The sequence below is a fragment of the Lynx canadensis genome, chromosome C1 (genome assembly GCF_007474595.2).
Source record: "Lynx canadensis isolate LIC74 chromosome C1, mLynCan4.pri.v2, whole genome shotgun sequence".
In the NCBI taxonomy this organism is placed as follows: Eukaryota; Metazoa; Chordata; class Mammalia; order Carnivora; family Felidae; genus Lynx; species Lynx canadensis.
Window position 1 is genome coordinate 53,587,592 of NC_044310.1, and position 18,118 is coordinate 53,605,709.

General features: G+C 41.0%; 1 protein-coding gene across 5 annotated transcripts in view; it reads left to right on the forward strand.

Annotated features, from left to right (window-relative positions):
- The window catches only part of DNAJC6 (DnaJ heat shock protein family (Hsp40) member C6), a 156,144-nt gene that overhangs the window by 84,386 nt on the left and 53,640 nt on the right, over positions 1-18,118 (forward strand). Inside the window, exon 1 of one of the 5 annotated variants that reach the window (XM_030326221.2) lies at positions 15,597-15,754. The exons of the other annotated variants lie outside the window; for them this stretch is intronic. The gene's annotated coding sequence lies outside the window, so the exon portion shown is untranslated. Of the gene's footprint in view, positions 1-15,596; positions 15,755-18,118 lie in introns of those variants that run through there. 5 annotated transcript variants of the gene reach the window in all.

Sequence of the window (18,118 nt, forward strand, 5' to 3'; positions counted from 1 at the left end):
ACCAGGTTATGTGCACTATAGATTTGTTTCAACACCCTGATTTTACTGGCTGCATCCGTGTGGTATACAACCTATTCCTCTGTCCCTGTGTTCCCTGGTAGTTAGATCTAGAGGTTTGATCAGATTGAGATTCAGATTAGATTCTTGCAAGACTGTCTCACAGGTTGTGTTTTGTATTTCCATTGGGGGTACATAATGCGTGGTTGTTTCTGTTTTCCTGATCACTGTCTAGTTCCATTTTCTAGGAGTTGTGAAGAGTGAATTCTATCATTTCTTCTCTATTTGTTAGCTGGCATATTTCTATGAAAAGAAACTCCCCTCATCAGATATTTGGTGACCCTGAAATACAGTTCATTCAGCAAAGGCAGGAAAAGGCTCAATTCTTTCCCTTTATTTTTCAAAAATAAAGAACTGGTTCCCTAGTCTTCTCCAAGGGTGACGAATGAAGTTTTTCTCTCTCTTTTCCTCTTTATCTTACTGTTATGAACTCCTGTTTGTAAACATATGATGTTTCCATCCATTACAGTTACTATTCTTACTGATGCTCAAGTAGACCCATCTTTGGCCAAAGCCAACCTCTTATGTTGGTGTCTGAGTCTTTTTGACACACTGTGGTAGTCATCCCCTCTTTCCTTTCTTTCTGATATCACAAATCAGGCTCATTGTGTACATTTTCTGCTCCAATCCTCGTTTTTTGTTTTTTGCTCCAATCTTTGAATCAGACATTTTTTGAAGGGCTCTAGTTCCTTTTTTTTTCAGTAGGATTTCATTTTTAAAAAATTTATTATTAAAATTTTTTTTTTCAGGAGAATTTAGTGATTCATTACTTACATATAACACCCAGTGCTCATCCCAACAAGTGCAAAGGGTCTAGTTCTATATAGAGGGAAATGACGTTGCAAGACCACGTTCTTGTAATGGGTGCTCACTGCTACCTAGTTAGTCGTCGTGTCTAGCCCTCTTCAGTGGACAGAGTTAGAAACAGATTTTTTAAAAAGATAAAACACATCATGGATTACTTATGATATTTCCAACTCAAATTCAGGATTGTGGAATTTTTACTTAATTCCATCAGTTTTTTACATCGTTATGTCTTATGTCTGTATCTCTTTTCTCCCGTTCAAAAATCCTGGTTCTCAGTTATACCAATATAATTACCTATTTTACCTTTTGCCATAATTTACAGTCACAGAATAACAATACCAACACTACCACCAAACCAGTTTAAGGTTGTAAAAGGTTGTTTGGTTGTTTTGTCTTATGTTTTGGTCTGGATATATTTCACTTGAAGACAGTTACTTTGTGTCTTCAAGTCATTTGAGGTAGTTTCTGTCTGTGTGGTAATTGGGCTCATTTGCCTCACTTTGCTCTCACTTTTTAGGGGTTGCTTTTAAATTCATGTTTGTAATTATATATTTACTTAGTTTCAAATTCAAATCTATCAAAAAAGTTGTATTCAAAGAACTTCAGCTTCTATCCTTGCTCCTTATACCCTGTTTTCCACTCCATAGGTAGTTTTGAGTTTATCTTTTCCTTTGCAAATATGAGGCGTGTGTGTGTGTGTGTGTGTGTGTGTGTGCATGTATTCATTATACATCTATATATAGATATATAGATATATTTACATACATATCTACGTATCTCCTGTGTATAACATTGGCCTTCCCATGTGGTATATACTCTTTTTGTTTATGTTTATGTGATCGGTAGACTGGCAGCAGCTTGATGGCAGAGGGATCATGCTTTCTTCTGTTTTCCCACCACCCAACACAAAGCCTTTCCCTAAGTAGCAACTTAATAAATACGCAAGTAAATGAGTAGACTGGGTGTGACACTAGGTTCTTTTATGGGTTTTGTGTCTGATATTCAGAATAACTCCACAGGGTAGATGTTGTTATCCCCTTTTACAGATGAAGAAACTGAGGCACAGAAAGGTTCAAGCAGCTTATCTAAAGGAATAGCTAGTAAATTGCTGAGCTGGAGTTTGGACCCAGGTCTGTCTGATGCCAGAGGCATGCAGCCCCACCTGTTGTCTAGGTCTGGATCTAGATGTATTCATTCAAGAAATCATTGTGAGACACTGTCAGCACTTTGCCTTTATTAACTGTGTGACCTCAGCAAGGAAGACTGCCTCTTTCTGTTTCCACATCTACAGAACACAAGATGGTAATTTTATGTACCTCATAGGGTTGTAAAGCTTTTAGAATAATCCCTGGTACATAGTAGGCACTCAAATGTTAGCTGATTTTGTTACTGTGTATTTTTACTAGCAGGATGCTAGAATATTCTCTGCACTGTGTATGCAGTCTTGTCTAACCCACCCAGCTGGACTTCTAGGAGCTTACAGTTAGTTAAAAAGGTGAGATGCAGATGTTTAAAGGTTACAAAAAAGGGCACCAAGGGAATGGTCAGTTTGAAATTAGTGCCAAGTGCAGGGAAAGAGGACAGAAGGAGCTAGCAGCTGGCCAGTCTGTTACATAACAGCCCCCAGCAGGGCCTCCCAGACAGAAATAGAAAACAGGAGTCAGGATCCAGATTTGAATGCTTTTGTTTGACCAGTGCCGCCCCTGGTGGCAGTTAAATTTCAACTCCGTGTCCAATTTGGTAGTGCCCTACTGGTTCCTTGCCTGGTAGCGAATTGCACACTCATGTTGTATAGAGTCTGTGAATTATGGAGTCACCAGTGTTACGAGACCTTGTGGAGCAGCTGATCCCATCTCCTTGTTTTACAGAGGAAGAGATTTTGCCCAGAGAGAGTACGCTGTCTGCTTCAGGGCACACTGGTATTTGGAACTTGAACTCCTTTGTTTCTCCTCCTGAGCCAGAGAATACAGATTTCCAAATGCCTGGGTTCAGGCCAGTGAGGGAGTGGACCCTGATGTGGACGTGCGTGGGAGAGTGTTGGCTCCACCCCTGTGCTGTGCCCATCATCCTATCCTTGGGCAGTCCAGGCTTCCACCCCTGTGATGAGCCCAGTGACAGTGGCTGCTGAGGGAACGGTCGGGAAGCCCTAGGGTGTAGCCATCTCTGTGCCTGGTTTGTGTTGGACAAGGTCTTCCTGGGGCCCTTTCAGATGTACCTCCCCCAAGCGCTGTTGGTGATGGCACTGAGACTTCTACTCTTGTGTCGAACAGGGGAAATGAAGAATGTGCTAGTAAAAGGACGTGGGATTTAGAGCCAGGTAGACCTGATGCGTGTTCTTATGCTGCTGTTTGTTCGATGTGTGACTTTTATCCAGTTATTTAACTTCAGCGAGCCTCGATTTTCTTCTTTTTGTTTGTTTTTTTTTTTAATTTTTTTTTAACGTTTATTTATTTTTGAGACAGAGAGAGACAGAGCATGAACGGGGGAGGGGCAGAGACAGAGGGAGACACAGAATCGGAAACAGGCTCCAGGCTCTGAGCCATCAGCCCAGAGCCCGACGCGGGGCTCGAACTCACGGACTGCGAGATCGTGACCTGAGCTGAAGTCGGACGCTTAACCGATTGAGCCACCCAGGCGCCCCTATTTTCTCCTTTTTGAAATGGGTATAATAATATCCCCTTCAGCAGGTTGCTGTAAGGTTTCACATATGGTAGCCTATTTAAAGCACCTGGCAGATAAAAAATGCTCAGTAAATGATAGCTCCTTCTCTCCCCTCTCCATTTCTCCCTCTTTTCCCTCCTCTCCTCCTTCCCTCCCCCCTCCTTCTCCTTCTCTCTCTTTCTCTCTCTCTGTGTCTCACTTTCTCTCCCCCTCTCTTCCTGCCTCCCTTCCTGCCTCCGTCTCCCCCAACCCACCTTCACTTAAAGCTGCTTATCCTCAGTGAGGAAGTTTGGCATACTAGGCTTCTTATGTTGGGCAGGTTATGTAACTTCTGTGAGCCTCATCTCAATACCTGTAAAGTGGGATCAACTCAGCCTTTTTTGTAGGGTCTCTGTAAGGGTGAAATGAATCGGTGTGTGTGAAGCATGTGGCTTAGATCTGGGACATAGGGGGAGCCCAGTGAAGATTAGTTTCCCCCAGGGTTGCCACATTTGCATGTACCACTGTGCTATATACAGGCTTTTGCCAGTGGTCAGGTGGGGACTGAGACCAGATAACAAAAAGCTGTTATCACCCTTTTCCAACATGTATAAAGGTTTTGTTTAAGCTGGCTGTAATCTCATTTCCTCCTTGGAAAGAAGGAAACCAAACCTTTCAAATGCATCCACTAACCCACTCTTTTACCATTCTTTGGGTTTTGCGGAGGACATATTATTCATGATGGAAGGCCACCTGCTTTCAGCCTCTCATGTTGTCCCTCTTTGACCAAGACTCTTTTTTTGTGGTTGTCAGTGCCCATCTTTGAAATCTCAGAGCCTGTGAACTCTGATTATGTTATCTGGGATCTAAAAGGCACCAAGGGAGACCAGGCACCGCTAATGATTTATCCTCTCTCTCAGCCATAGCCTTCTCAAAGAAGGCTGTGACCATGGGTTTGCTAGTGCTAATGTGCTTTTATACCTCAAAGCACCTTGACAATGGGCAGTGCTAATGTGCTTTTATACCTCAAAGCACCTTGACAAAGTCTGTAGAATGGTTCTCTGGGGAAGATAGAGAGCATGTTTGCAGGTTAGCTCTTTGAGCTCTTACTCTTTCCCTTTCTGGGTGCCCTGGCTGCCATTTCTGGAACGCTTGTGCATGTGGTTGGTGAACACAAGAAGCAAAGTCTGAGTAGCTTTTGACCCTGAACACTGTGTGTGCCTGTAGGGCGAGTAGCATTAGGCAGCTAGAAGGGGCTATTTAAGAAAGGGCATTTTTTTTAATTGAAATATATTTGACATATAACATTATGTAAATTTAAGGTATATAGTATGTTGACTTGATACATTTATATATTGTAATATGATTGCCATTATAGCCATAGCCCTTGTATCATGTCACATAATCATCATTTCTTTTTTGTGACTGAAATAATTAAGTTCTAGTCCCTTAGCAAGTTTGATTATAATAGTGTCATTGTCTATATTCACCATGCTGTGCATTAGATCTCTAGGACCCACCTACTACTTCTTGCACGTTTGTATCTTTTAAACGACAAACGGAAGCATTTGTCTACCTTCTCTACCTTCCAGCCCCTGGTAACACCATTTTACTTTCTGTTTTTATGAGTATGGCTTTTTTTAGATTCCACATATAAGAACATCTTTTTTTTTTTAAGTTTATTTATTTATTTATTTTGAGAGAGAGAGCAAGACAGAGGCAGAGAGAGAGGAAGAGAGGGAATCCCAAGCAGGCTCCGTGTTGTCAGTGCAGAGCCCGATGTAGGGCTTGAACTCACAAACGTGAGATCATGACCTGAGCCAAGTCAGGCACTTAACCAACTGAGCCACCCAGGTGCTCAAGAAAAGAACATCTTAAGCCACTGCCAGCATCCCTTTTTATGACCACCAAGGTCGCATGAGAGACCATAAGCACAGCTAGACCTTGGCTTTCCTCTCCTATCAAAGTCTCAGAAGGCAGTTTTCATTTATTTGTGCCTTTTGAGCACCTGAGCTTTCTCAGTTTTTCCCTCCTGAGTATCTGGTGTTAAAAGATATCCTTCGATTATACCAGAGCACACATCAGGCCTGGATCTGGCTTCTCTATTCTCCAACAGTGTTTTCCGCTTTGACCATTTCCTTTTGTGTCTTATGCTTTTAACAAAATATCATGAGAAGAACATGGGCTTTGGAGGAAGACAGACTTGGAGAAGAGCTGTGGCTGTGTGACCGTATTTCTGTCTTGGGTCCTCAGTTTGCACATCTGTAAAAGGGGGATAGTAAGGTTTACCTGGCAACATCATGTGAGCAATAAATGAGATAATGGATATAACGCTTGTAGGACCAATTCCCAGCAATCAGAAGGTGATTAATAAATGGTAGCTACTGCCATTTTTTTTTACCTTGCAGAGCTTCAGAGCAATTGCTGCAGGTTTAAGAGTGAAGTGGAGCTCTTGATTTCTTGATAGACTTAATTCAGTTTGATTCACTGGACTGTTTTGCACTGTTTACCCTGGTAGGTGTCTTACTGGGTGCTTGGTACAGAGATACAAGCTAAGCACTGTCTATGTTTTCACTAGGCTTTTCTTGCTGATTCTCAATTAATTTGTCTTGTTGCAGCTTCAACAAAGGCATTCCCCCACCCCTCCCAGTAATTCTAAGCAACTTTGTCTGCTCCTTTGAAGGTTAATTTGACCTTCAAGCCTTTGGGGACTTGAGGACCACTCACCTTCCAAGTCTCACCTCCCACCCTCTAACACACCCTCCACATCCTCCCACTTCCCCAAGGAAACAGCATGATATCCTGGTTCCAACACATACCACAGTTGGTGCCTTAGTTAGTCACCATCTTAGAGTCCCCTCCTTCTCTTCTATAGAGGAGACTGTAATGCCCATCTCTCAGTGTTGGGTGAGGATTCATGCCTGTAAATCTTTGTCCTAAGAGCAGATGGACTCACATAGACCAGACTGCAGGAAAGAGACATACAAGAATCCGCAGCTGCCAAATGCCAAGCAGAGACAGAAGCTACTTTGAACTCAGGAAGGTCCTGGGTGTATAGTGACTTGTCTGTGCTGTTTGTGGTGCCTTTTCTGCAGCCAGCAGAAGAGAAGCACATGGCTCTTTCCCGTCCCCTCCAGGCTCCTTATAGTAGTGGATGGTGGCAAAGATGGGATGATGGTGGTGGTACTTACTGAGCATTTCGTGTGTGTGTGTGTGTGTGTGTGTGTGTGTGTGTGTGTGTGTGTGTAGCAGTTAAAATTATTATCTCAAAATTAATGTTCAGAGAGGTTACATAGCACCCTTGAGCATGTAGAAGACAGGGAAGGTAGCTGAAATGATGCCTGTGGTTCCTCCAAACCTGACTTGAGACTCTGTTCATGGTTGGGTAGCTAGTATGCCAGGGAAATACCAATTTTATGTCTGTCTTCTAAGCAACAGCCAATGTTTGGCTTAGTTTTCACTGGTGTATTTCAATTGTCTTCCTGCGGGTAGAGAAACAGGTCTTGGAAAATTTAATCTAGCTGCCAGCGCTATGCCTAGAATTCAGTTAAGTCCATAATTTCCAATTAATGGGACTTTATGCCAAGACTGAGGTCATATCATTAATCTTGCTTTTATCTTAGGCTTTCCACTGTCATGATTTATAGTGAAGTTCAGCCAGTCTTGTCAGGGTTATAGGAGCATAATTAAGCCAGAAAGGCAGCCAGAACAGCTAGTTAATAGTTAATAGTTAGTTAATAGCTAGTTAATAGAGCCAGGAGGGACCCCTTTGCTTGGTAAGCCTGTCTCGGGCAGCATGGATTTCCAACTGGATTTCCAACCATTTTCTGGATTTCTGATCTTTGTTTAGTTCAAATCCCCATGTGGTAAAATCTTCAGACAGGGAAACGATTCCACTGTCCCAGTTGGTGATCCATTGTGAGCAGTGTTCTAGTTAATTTAATGCCACCACATATACTTCCACCTTACGTTACCATTTAAGTGTAATGAACAGTAGGCTTTTACAAATGGTGGCTTTAATCTTTGTGATGATTCTATGAGGAAGGTGTCATAGGCTTTTTCTTTGCCTAAAGTTTATACAGATAGTAGATGGCCTTTCCACTAAATTGGTGGAAGAACTTGGCAGTTCCTACATGCAGACCATTCCTAAGTGCTTGTGTCTCTCTTTTTCTCATGGTTGTTTGCCCAATAGGATCTTGCCCACTTTCCCCTATGGGAAAAAGAAGATAGGCATGCATGGGCAAATACTACTTATGATTGCTTTCCAAGTGACAGATGCTTTTATGACATAATGTCATTATCTCATTTAAACCTCATAACACAAATTGAAGGAAGATATTTTCTGCTCCCTTTTACAGTAGAGGAAACTGGGGTTTAGAGAGATTAATTAGTCTGCCTATTGTTGCACAGGAAATAAAGAAGGTCAGTGTCATGAATCCAGATTTGCAAAAGCTTAGCTCCTTTCAGTCACATCGTTTGTACCAAATGCTTCTTCCTTTTTCCTTGTTCTCTAGGAGTGCTTATTGTTGGGTTGACACTCTTTGGGATAAGTAGCACATAGAGGGTCATTTTTTGAAAGCAGAAGGTCCAAAGAGAGGTTTGGAACCAACCTACTGTCTAATAGGTAAGCGTGTGCTCTTGAGATTTAGCCCACATCTGCTGTGTGCCAAGTCCAGACCCAGGTCTGTCCAAGTACTGGAAGCCAAGCCCTGTCATCGCCTTTGATTGAATTTGCAGTGTTTGGTTTTCCTACACGAGAGGGGAGTGGTCAGACCTTTATGAGAAGGTCTCCATAAGCCAATTCCATGCCAGGTGCTTTGTCCTTGACAGTAGTGAGACAGAAGGGTTGTGGGTTTTCTTTGCCCTTAGGTAACAGATGTTCTTCCCATTGCTTGCTGTGGTTTGGTTTTGTTTCTTTGCCTTTTTTTTTTTTTTTTTTTTTTTTTGTTTTGTTTTGTCTTTTGTTTGTCCCAGGATTCACCTTCAGAATGTTTCTGCATTCTCTATTTAGTTAGCATTTAGATGTGTCCTTACTCTGAGTTCACGTTAGCCTCATTGAGCGTCTTTATGCTTGGCACGACTTAACTACAGAGGCTCCCACTAACACATTTATTTGATAATTAGGTGCCGGAGGTACTGCTCTGAAATTTCCTTCAGGTGCCCTCAGACAGAATTATGGCTTTTGAAATATGTCCTAAAGGATGTGCTATCCCTGGGGGATTCCACTTGTCTGAGGCAATATTAATCTGCTCTGGGAACAGCTTCTTGGACATCTGCTGATAACCATTTTTTATCATTTGTTATGTAAGTGTGAGGACCAGATTCCATAAGCAGCTATACAGAGAGCAGTAAAATTCTTGCTCTTTAGCTTGACCTTCAAGTATTCTGGGATCTCAGCACCACCCCCCACCCCCCTTCCCAGTCTCTCCTCCCTCTGCCTCTGCACACCCTCCACATCCTCCCAGCTCCCTGCAGGATGTCCCCGTTCCAGGACTTGCCTCAGGTACGTTACTCACCATCACACAGTGCCCCTTGCTTCCTCACTGTTTGGTGGACCCTGGGATACCCGTGTCTTTGTGCTCTTAGTGTGGATCCCCAGGTCTGTTATAATTGGTGCCCAGTTAAGATCTGCTTCCTTTTTATCTATGTCCCTTTAGCCCGTTTCCACCCAAACTGCAAATCAAATACCACATCTTCCATAAAGCCTTCTTCTTTCCTACTTCCAGTGACGAGCATCCCTCTCTTAAAGCTGGGCATAAGCACTTCTGAACTCCTGTCCACTTTATATGTATATATATATAAATAATATTTAGTGAGTCTGAGCAAGAGACAAGCAGTTAACAATTCTGGTGCAGCTCTATGAGAGATATTAGAGAAAAACACATTAATGACTTCAAGACTATGTTTCAGTGTTAAGTGGAAAAAATGGCGGTCCCAAAATGCAGATAGTATGAGCCTACTTCTGTGTACGTGTATACAGAACATACAATATGTATGTGTGCATGTACATAAAAATGTAGAACTAAAAATGCAAGGATACACGGTTCTCCAAAATGTTAACAGTGGTTACCCTTATTTGTTTTCTTATTTTCCCCTTTGCTTTAATTCTGTTTGTTTGTTTTTGTTTGTTTGTTTGTTTTGTTTTTGTTTTAGTGGACCTCGGGTGCAGAGAAGTGAATTAATCATACTGCTTTATGGTCTTTAAACTGCACGGATGCCTCTCTGGTTTGATTCTAGATTCTAGATTTCTTTTTTTTTCCTCCCCATCCTATCCTCATTTTTTAGCCATCTATTCTTTTTCTAATGCTCTGGATATGTGTCCTTGCGTGTACCTAAATTTTCCATGTTGAATATGACTGACCTCTGTATTACATACATCTTACGTTATTATGTAATTATATATGTATATTATGTATGTTATATAACAAAATACAATATAACATGTATTTTATATGCTGTATAAGAAAATGCAATATAACAAAAAGTTATATATATAACATATATACGATATATATATTTAAATCTGAATGAAAACCTTCGGAAACTGAAATTCACATCCTCTGTCTCATACCTTTTTCCCCCTTTCCCTCCCTTTCTTTCAACCTCACCATCACGTACACACATGCAAAAGAAAATTTCTTGAGCAGTTGTACTTCCAGCTCTAAAACCCCAGGATTCTTTATCCTGCAGATTAGTTGATCCCTCCCTTGAGCTCTGTGCTACATGGTTAGGCATAGAGTTCTCACTCTGACTTGTCCTGAATAATTGAGCATGCTTCCCTCCCTACTTCTTACTACAGCACTGCACTTGAGAAGAGAATGGCCATGGCAAGGCAGATAATCCTATGGGACCAAGGATAGTATTTTGTGGTGATTCCTTATCTTTTTCCAGACAGTCTGGATGCTATTCAAGTATATGGCAATGGGGACATAAACTTTAGAGCTAAAGGGGTGTGTGGTGGTGGTGGTGGTGTGTGTGTGTGTGTGTGTGTGTGTGCATGTGTGTACATCCACACACATATACATCAAAAACTTATTGAATGTTTACATTTTAAATATGTGAAGTTCATTGTATTTCAATTTTATATATGTCAATAAAGCTGTTTTTTTTTAAGTTAATTGTAATGGTGTTTGGAGAAAATCATTTTATCTTTCTGATATATCTATTTGAGGCATGGGAATACATTGCTAATATCCCATTGAGTACTGAAATATTATGAGTGTAACTTGCTTCCTTTCATGGCCCAAGCAGGACTTCCACTTATGTTCTGATGAAATGAAAAAAGCATGGGTATTGTCATTAGGTAAACATTTGTATACCCTAGCTGAGTAACCCTCTGTGAATGAAAATGCCTCTTTGAGACACATTTTCTTATCTGAAAAACAAGAGCAAAAATATCTCTCAGTATTGCGTGGGAGAGTGTACGTTCCTAGCCTAGCACTTAGATTGTAGTAAGGTTCCTTTGGCTATGTGTGACATACGTGTGTGTTTTGTGTAGTGTGTAGTATATACACATCGACCCTGATTTTGTAAACAACAGACAATATCCATCTATGATAGTTGCTGTACCTCTGGAGAACAATGGTTGGATCTTTGTTTAAGAAGTCCACTTGCAGTGGGAACTCCAGGATCTCTATCCAGGAGGGGCTAAGATGAGACAGCCTCATGGAAGGAAAGGGGTTGAGAAACTCATCTTACAGCTGCATTTGAACAGCAAACAATGCTTTTCTAAGATTCTGTGAATATCTGGGGGTTATTTGGAAGGACTGTTAGAATTCTCTAAGCCACCTTTTGAGATTTCTGTTGTCTTCCCTCTTTCCAAAAGGAGAACTGAAATGTTGATTTCAGTGTTGTTTGACTTTTGCTTCGCAGTATTCTTCAAGCAGGCCATCAGTCCTTTGCTATCTCTGTCCTCCCTCACAGACAGGGTCAGATAACAGTGAGGATGTTTTCTCTGACTCAACAAGAAGGCTAGTCATTAAGGGAAATGTCATAGTCCATTTAATGCAATTTTAGCTCTGACCTTTTGGTTAGAGAAGGGAGAAAAAAAATTGATAACCCCTTACTTCCTGGAGTTGAGAGGCCATGTGGTAAGCAGAACCCTTTCTATTTCTTCAGAGTTCTTTTAGAGGTTCTGATCTTGCTAAATAGATTTGATCGTTACTATTTCATAATGGTGAACCTCTTTATTTGGTTCAAGTAAGTGTTTGAGAGTAATAAAACAAAATCTTTCACATAGATCTCTTTTTCTGGCACACCGTAATTAAAATATTTGTTGAATCAAATTAAGCAATATCCACGTATCCGTTGTTTTATATGAGAGTATATAGAATTTGGACTGACAGCTGTAGCCTGATTCCAGTGATCCATGCGGAACAAAATGTGTTACATCCATTTAGCTGGAATTTCCCCAGCATCAACCCTGTGCCTTGCTTTTATTCTACACAAAGTCAATTTTGGTTTCATGGTAGTCTTCATTTTGATTGCATTTCTCATTCTTTCTTCTCTCATCATTCTTTCTTTTATATGTTGGATTTTTTCGGTAAAGAGTAGCTAGTGATGATTATTTAATTATCTCCCCTTATCTATCTGAAGATAAAAATTTCTCCTTGGCCTTTTTAAAAAAATTTTTTTTAAGTATTAGCCTTCCATACAGTAAAGCTCTTGTTGAGTTTCATGAAATTCCCATCTCTCAGGCAAGAATGCTCAGTGGGTGCTTGAAGATATGGTACTGCAATCAGAAATTCAGAGAAGTGTGAGGGGACAGTAAAAGCATTTGGTTTTATTTGCTGTCTACATTTAGTCAAAGGCCAAGTCTCTGCCAAGTTGAGCTGCTTGGTCTTTCTTGCCACCCCTTCCTTCTTCTTTCTTATTCCTGTATTCCACAGCAGCCTGGTTTCATATACATTTATTGAGCGCCTTCTGTGTATCAGGTATTGTGCCAAGATTTTAGGGGGCTGTAAAGAAGTGAAATATTGTCCGTGTTATTGAAGACTCAGAATCACTGGGATTGAGTGTGGTGGGTCAGACCCACTCATAAATAATTCTTATTTAAGTCAGACTGCCTAAATTCTAGGATGGGGGCCCAAAGTGAGGTGGGAGAATGGGGCCATGAGAGACAAAGTTCTTTTAAAGGATGTCAGGATGGGAGGTATATAAGAGCAGAGGCTTTGTTTGGATCCAGCCAAACTTGGGTTCCATTTCATTCTGCCACGGCTGGGACTAAACTTCACCAAAGCCTCAGTTTCCTCATTGGGACTCCTACCTGCCACTGTGCTTAGTGTGAAGGTCTAACTCCATAGTTTATGGAAACTGCTCAGCAGAGTGCCTGGAGTATGTGTTTAATAGACGGCCTTTTAAAAAAATTTCAGTCTAGTTAGCATACAGTGTTATATTAGTTTCAGGTGTACGTTATAGTGATTCAACACTTCTCTACATTATTCAGTGCTCATCAAGATAAATGTGCTCTTAATAGGTCTTCACCTTTTTTACCCACCCCCCCCCCCACCTCCACTCTAGTAACCATCAGTTTGTTCTCTATAGTTAAGAGTCTGTTTTTTGGTTTTGTCTCTTTTGTTCTTTATTCTGTTTCTTAAATTACACATATAAGTGAAACTATATGGTCTTTCTCTAACTGACATTTAATTTAGCACTATTCTCTAGATCCATGTATGTTGTTGCAAGGGGCAAGATTTCATTCTTTTTATGGCTAAGATTCTACTGTGTCTGTATACCACATCTTCCTTATCCATTCATTTATCAGTGGACACTTGGGCTGCTTCCATAATTTGGCTATTGCAGATAATGCTGCAATAAACATAAAGGTGCATGTATCCTTTTGAATTAGTGTTTTCATATTCTTTGGGTAAATATCAGTGGAATTACTGTGTCATATGGTAGTTCTATTTTTTGGGAGGCCCTTCAAACCTTTTTCCACAGTGGCTGCACCAGTTTACATTCCTACCAACAGTGAAGGAAGGTTCCTTTTTCTAATACATGACCTTTTAAAAATGATGATAGTGTCTGGGCTGTCTGGGTGGCTCAGTCAAACGTCTGACTCTTGATTTAGGCTCAGGTCATGATCTCATAGTCATGAGAACAAGCCCTGTGTTGGGCTCTGTGCTGAGCATGGAGCCTGCTTAAGATTCTCTGTCCCTCTTTCTCTGCCCATCTCCCCACATGCATGTGTGCACATGCACATGCTCTCTCTCTCTCAAAAAATGTTTTTTAAATGATGATAGTGTTAGAGTTTTAGAATTGGGGGGGGAAGTATAGCTCCCTTTTATTTTCTAAACAAATATGTGCACATATAGCTATTTAGCAGGTGATAATATTTATAACACAAATCATTCTAATTTTCATTTCTTTGTTGTTGATTTTGGACATTCTCTAGAGTGTCCCTGTCGCTAAATGTTCACCATTGCTGAGCCGCTGTTTGACATAGGGAATGGCATCAGATCCTTCCAGCGGCTTCCCAATTAATTTGATTGTCATAAGAGCCCCAGGACCTTATTCTGGTCAAAGAAGGGCTGGGTGTACCATTGATTTATCAGGGCCGTGATGCAGGTGGATACTAGCACTTCCTACATGGTCTGGGCCCTCAAAGCCCGAATTGTTGGCACCACCTGTTCTGTGGCCTGTGCCTGCCAGCGCTGAGCTCTCTGGAACTGCTAGTAGGAGCACACATGCCCAGGCCTCTGCCCCCACTCATTAAAGCAGCTGCCAGATCTGTCCATGTCTAGGATGGCTGCCGTGCAGTGACTTGTAGTTTTCTAAGTGACTTACAGTTTTAATAGTTCATACTGTGTGCCAAATAGTGTGGAAGTATTTCAGTATTTCAAAAACCAGTACCACTGAATCTGTGTGAACCTGGATATTAGCATAGCACATAATAGTTTCCCATACCAGCCACCAGATCACTTCAAGATGAGACAAGGAAACCCCAGAACTATGAAGAAGTTCACCTCTGTTAAACATTCAGGATACCGAACTACTGCGAGTGAGGAGTTTACATGTGCTGTAGCTGAAGCTCTGGAAAGAGGTTCTGTCCTTGTTGTCCAGTCTGGCTTTATCAACCCTGACACTGAACGGCATGATCTTTTTTTGCTGAGCCTGTGAAATTTTGCTGGAGACAGCCTTTTTCACCACTTAATTCTTTCCATTCCCCAGAGCCGCCTGGTAGCTATCATTTACTAAGGGCATACAACACAGCAGGCAGTATGCTAAGGGCTTATAGAACTTTCTTGTATGGTCCTCACCACAATCCTATGTGATATTCTCTTAATGCTTTCCGTTTACAGATAAGGAAACCAAGACTTTTATTAGTTGCTTAACTTCTGCAGGCTACACAGCCAGCTGTAGCAGAAGTTGAATCCAAACCAGGTCTAGCTGCTTAAAGCCCATATTTGACTGTGGTGGCTTTGTTCCTTTCCTAGCCTCTTGTTGGCACAAGGAATATTGTTTTTTTGGTTTTTTTTTGCTTAAAGTTATTTATTTTTCTGTGAAATTGCTATATTTAATTGGATTCTTGTGTATTTTGTGGCAGGCAATCCAATGACTCATTTACATGAGAGCTGAATTTCTAAGAATTAAAATAAAAATTCCTGGTTGTTTTAGAAAATCTCACTATTTAAAAATCACATTGGGGGTGCCTGGCTGGCTCAGTCAGTAGATAATGTGCCTCTTGATCTTAGGGTCATGAGTTCGAGCCCCATGTTGGGTGTAGAGATTACTTAAATAAATAAACTTAAAAAAATCATGTTGACATGCATGGCCTCACTTGATCCTTTTGATGCCATGAGACATGTAGGAAAGTTTTTGTTCTCAATTTGTTCCCATTTACAGAGGGAGAAGAGGTCTGAGAGGAGTACAATATCATGCTTAAGGCCACAGAGTTTTTAGGTAGAAAAGTGAAGTGTTCAGTCAAGACCTGTCTCCCCAGTGTCAGGCTTTTTTCTAAGCTGTCCTGAACTAGGGTGTAAGAGGAATAAGGTGTAAGCAGCCTTTGATTCTGGAAGCCAGGGCAGTGGGCTTTTTCATGGTAGATCTAGTTATTATCCCCTATGTGATCCATTTCTCTAATTGCAGGAAGCCAAGAGCTGAAAAGTCTGCTATAAACAAGGAAGGATGAAGCCTTCTGTGATGATGACACTGGTTCTCTGCTTCTTGCTGAGTGTCCTGGAGAAGGAATAGTGTTTTCCTAGGATAGGAGCTAATAGTGCATCTCTGCAAGGTCCCAACTTTGTAGAAGGTAGGAAAGGACATTTGTGGCATTATAACAAATAAGTACAGAAAATCATGTTCCCTTTGTGAAAAGGAGCATGAACACGAACAGATAGATCATCATGTCAAAATTCAGGTTTATCAGTCATCCCTCAAATGGGCTGAACGCTATGACAACTCAACATGACTAGACCTGGATGACAGAGGTGTTCCAGAATTGAGAAGGTGATGCTCTACAGGATTGTCTTTGTGGAGGCTCAGAGGACCTAATGAGAAAGGCTGATAGCCCAAGAACTTCAATTTTGCCAAGGGTCCTTTGCCATCTCTTTCCTGTCCTGATGTATTGGATTAGCTTGAGTGTTCTCACCAGAGCTGAGACAGTTACTACCCTGATGAAGCAGGGTCTTGGGTCTTAGAAAAAAAATCAGGTACTGAAGGATACTCCTGGCAAGTTTCCATCCCACTTGGAGAGTGAAGGCTCCACACAGGGCTCTTCGAGGGCTTGTGGACAGTGTTGGCCTCCATCTTACAGGCGGGGCTGAGAAATCGTTTTGTGGCCATGAACTCTGATGAATTGTACACAGAGGATGGAGGTCTCCACAGCCACTGAGGACTGACATACTGAAGCTTAACAGCATAGCATTTGGCTGTTGTCTTTATTTTATGTAGCTTGTTTTTTTGCTGTAAAACTTATTAATGTGAATTATAGAAAATTTAGACATTCTAGTTCAACAACAACAAAACATCACTTATCATTCTCTTACTTAGATATCATTGCTGTAATTATTTTGAAAATGTAGCAGCTAAGAGCCTAGACTATGGAGCAGCCTGCCTGGGTACAGATTCTGGCTTTACTATCTCTGGGACCTGGGGTGGGTCACTGATGTGTCTTTGCTTCAGTTTCCTCATGTGGAACATAGGGACAGCAATGGTATCTCCTTCATAGGGTGGTTGTGAATATAAAGAATTTCGATTAGTGCCTGATACCTAGTAGGCATTCAGTAAGCTTGACTTGTTATTTTTATTTTATGTTCATTGAATTGTCTAAATTCTTTCTCTAAACTCAAATAATCTTCTTTTGCAAAAATGAGATTTGACTTTGTGTGTTTTGTATCTTGCTTGTTTTTTACTTAATTCTTTGTCATGAGCCTCTGTACTTTTCTACAAAGTGGTTTCAATAGCTAATTTTGTGGCATTGTTAGAGGTGCTCACCCACTTCTCTTACTGTGGGAGAGGTACATTATTTATAGTCTCTCGCCTTTATAAACAATACCTCAGTGAATATCTGGTTTGCTAAATCTTTGCATACCATCCTTTTCTTTTGATGGCAGTACTTTATGGGGGAGCCTCCTTTCTTGGGGGCCACTAAGCAAAGTTGTATGCAGCCTAGGGTGCCATGGATACATATTTATGTGAGCAGTAGGAGCATACACGGAGAATGTTCCAGGTTCTAACGAACAGCGCGTGCAGCCTTGGAGATGGTGAGAGTCTGATTTTTAGATGATCAAATATTTGTATCTTTTAATAGGTTGGTACCATGGAGCTCTGTTCTAGCACATAATACAGGTCTAAATTTTCTATAATTTACATTAATAAGTTTTACAACAACAAAAAAAGTTACATAGAATAAAGAAGTTCATAATACTTCTCATAATAGTATTTTCTTACGGCTGACAAATCATTAAGATGTTAATGAAAAGTAGCCACGCCTACTTATCCTATTTCATAAAGTCAGTTAAGACCAGCCTTAACACTTGTGCTAGTCTTCTTAAAAATATATTCTATTCCAAATAAGTATTAAACCAGCTCAAATATTTTTTGGAATGAAGCATGATATAAATACAGACAAATAGCTAACTCACAGTCCAGTGGGAAGCAGAGATTCTCTCCCAAGAGATACAAGCTTTGTGTCACTCACTCTCCAAGGGAGAACCACTCAGATTCTACCTGTGGTGAGTTCCCATGACTTGGGAGCAGTTGGGATGCTGTGTCTTGTCTCCTAAATTAGGAATCCTAGGAAAAACTTGTGTATCCTTAGAAATGACACGGGACAGGGTGCAGTTTTTTTTTAGCGCTGGTCTTTGGTGGGTTTACATTTTAAAATGACAAGACAGCATAGAATAAGAATCTACTTGGAGCCTTCCGGGCACAGACCTGGATCTTTCTCTTTGGATGGCACTCTCATGCTCTATCAGCTCTAACCTCGCCACCTCCCACCCTCTAAGACCCACAAATCCCTGAGGAACCTTTAGTAAACTCAGGGTGTTTTCCCACTAGTTGCCATTTAGTCATAGCATTTAGAAGTATGTTGGAGGTGGCAAGGTTTGGGTTCCTCAGAATGCAAGTATTTTCAACCAGCTAGTGCAGGGATTAGAAAACTTTTTCTAAAAAG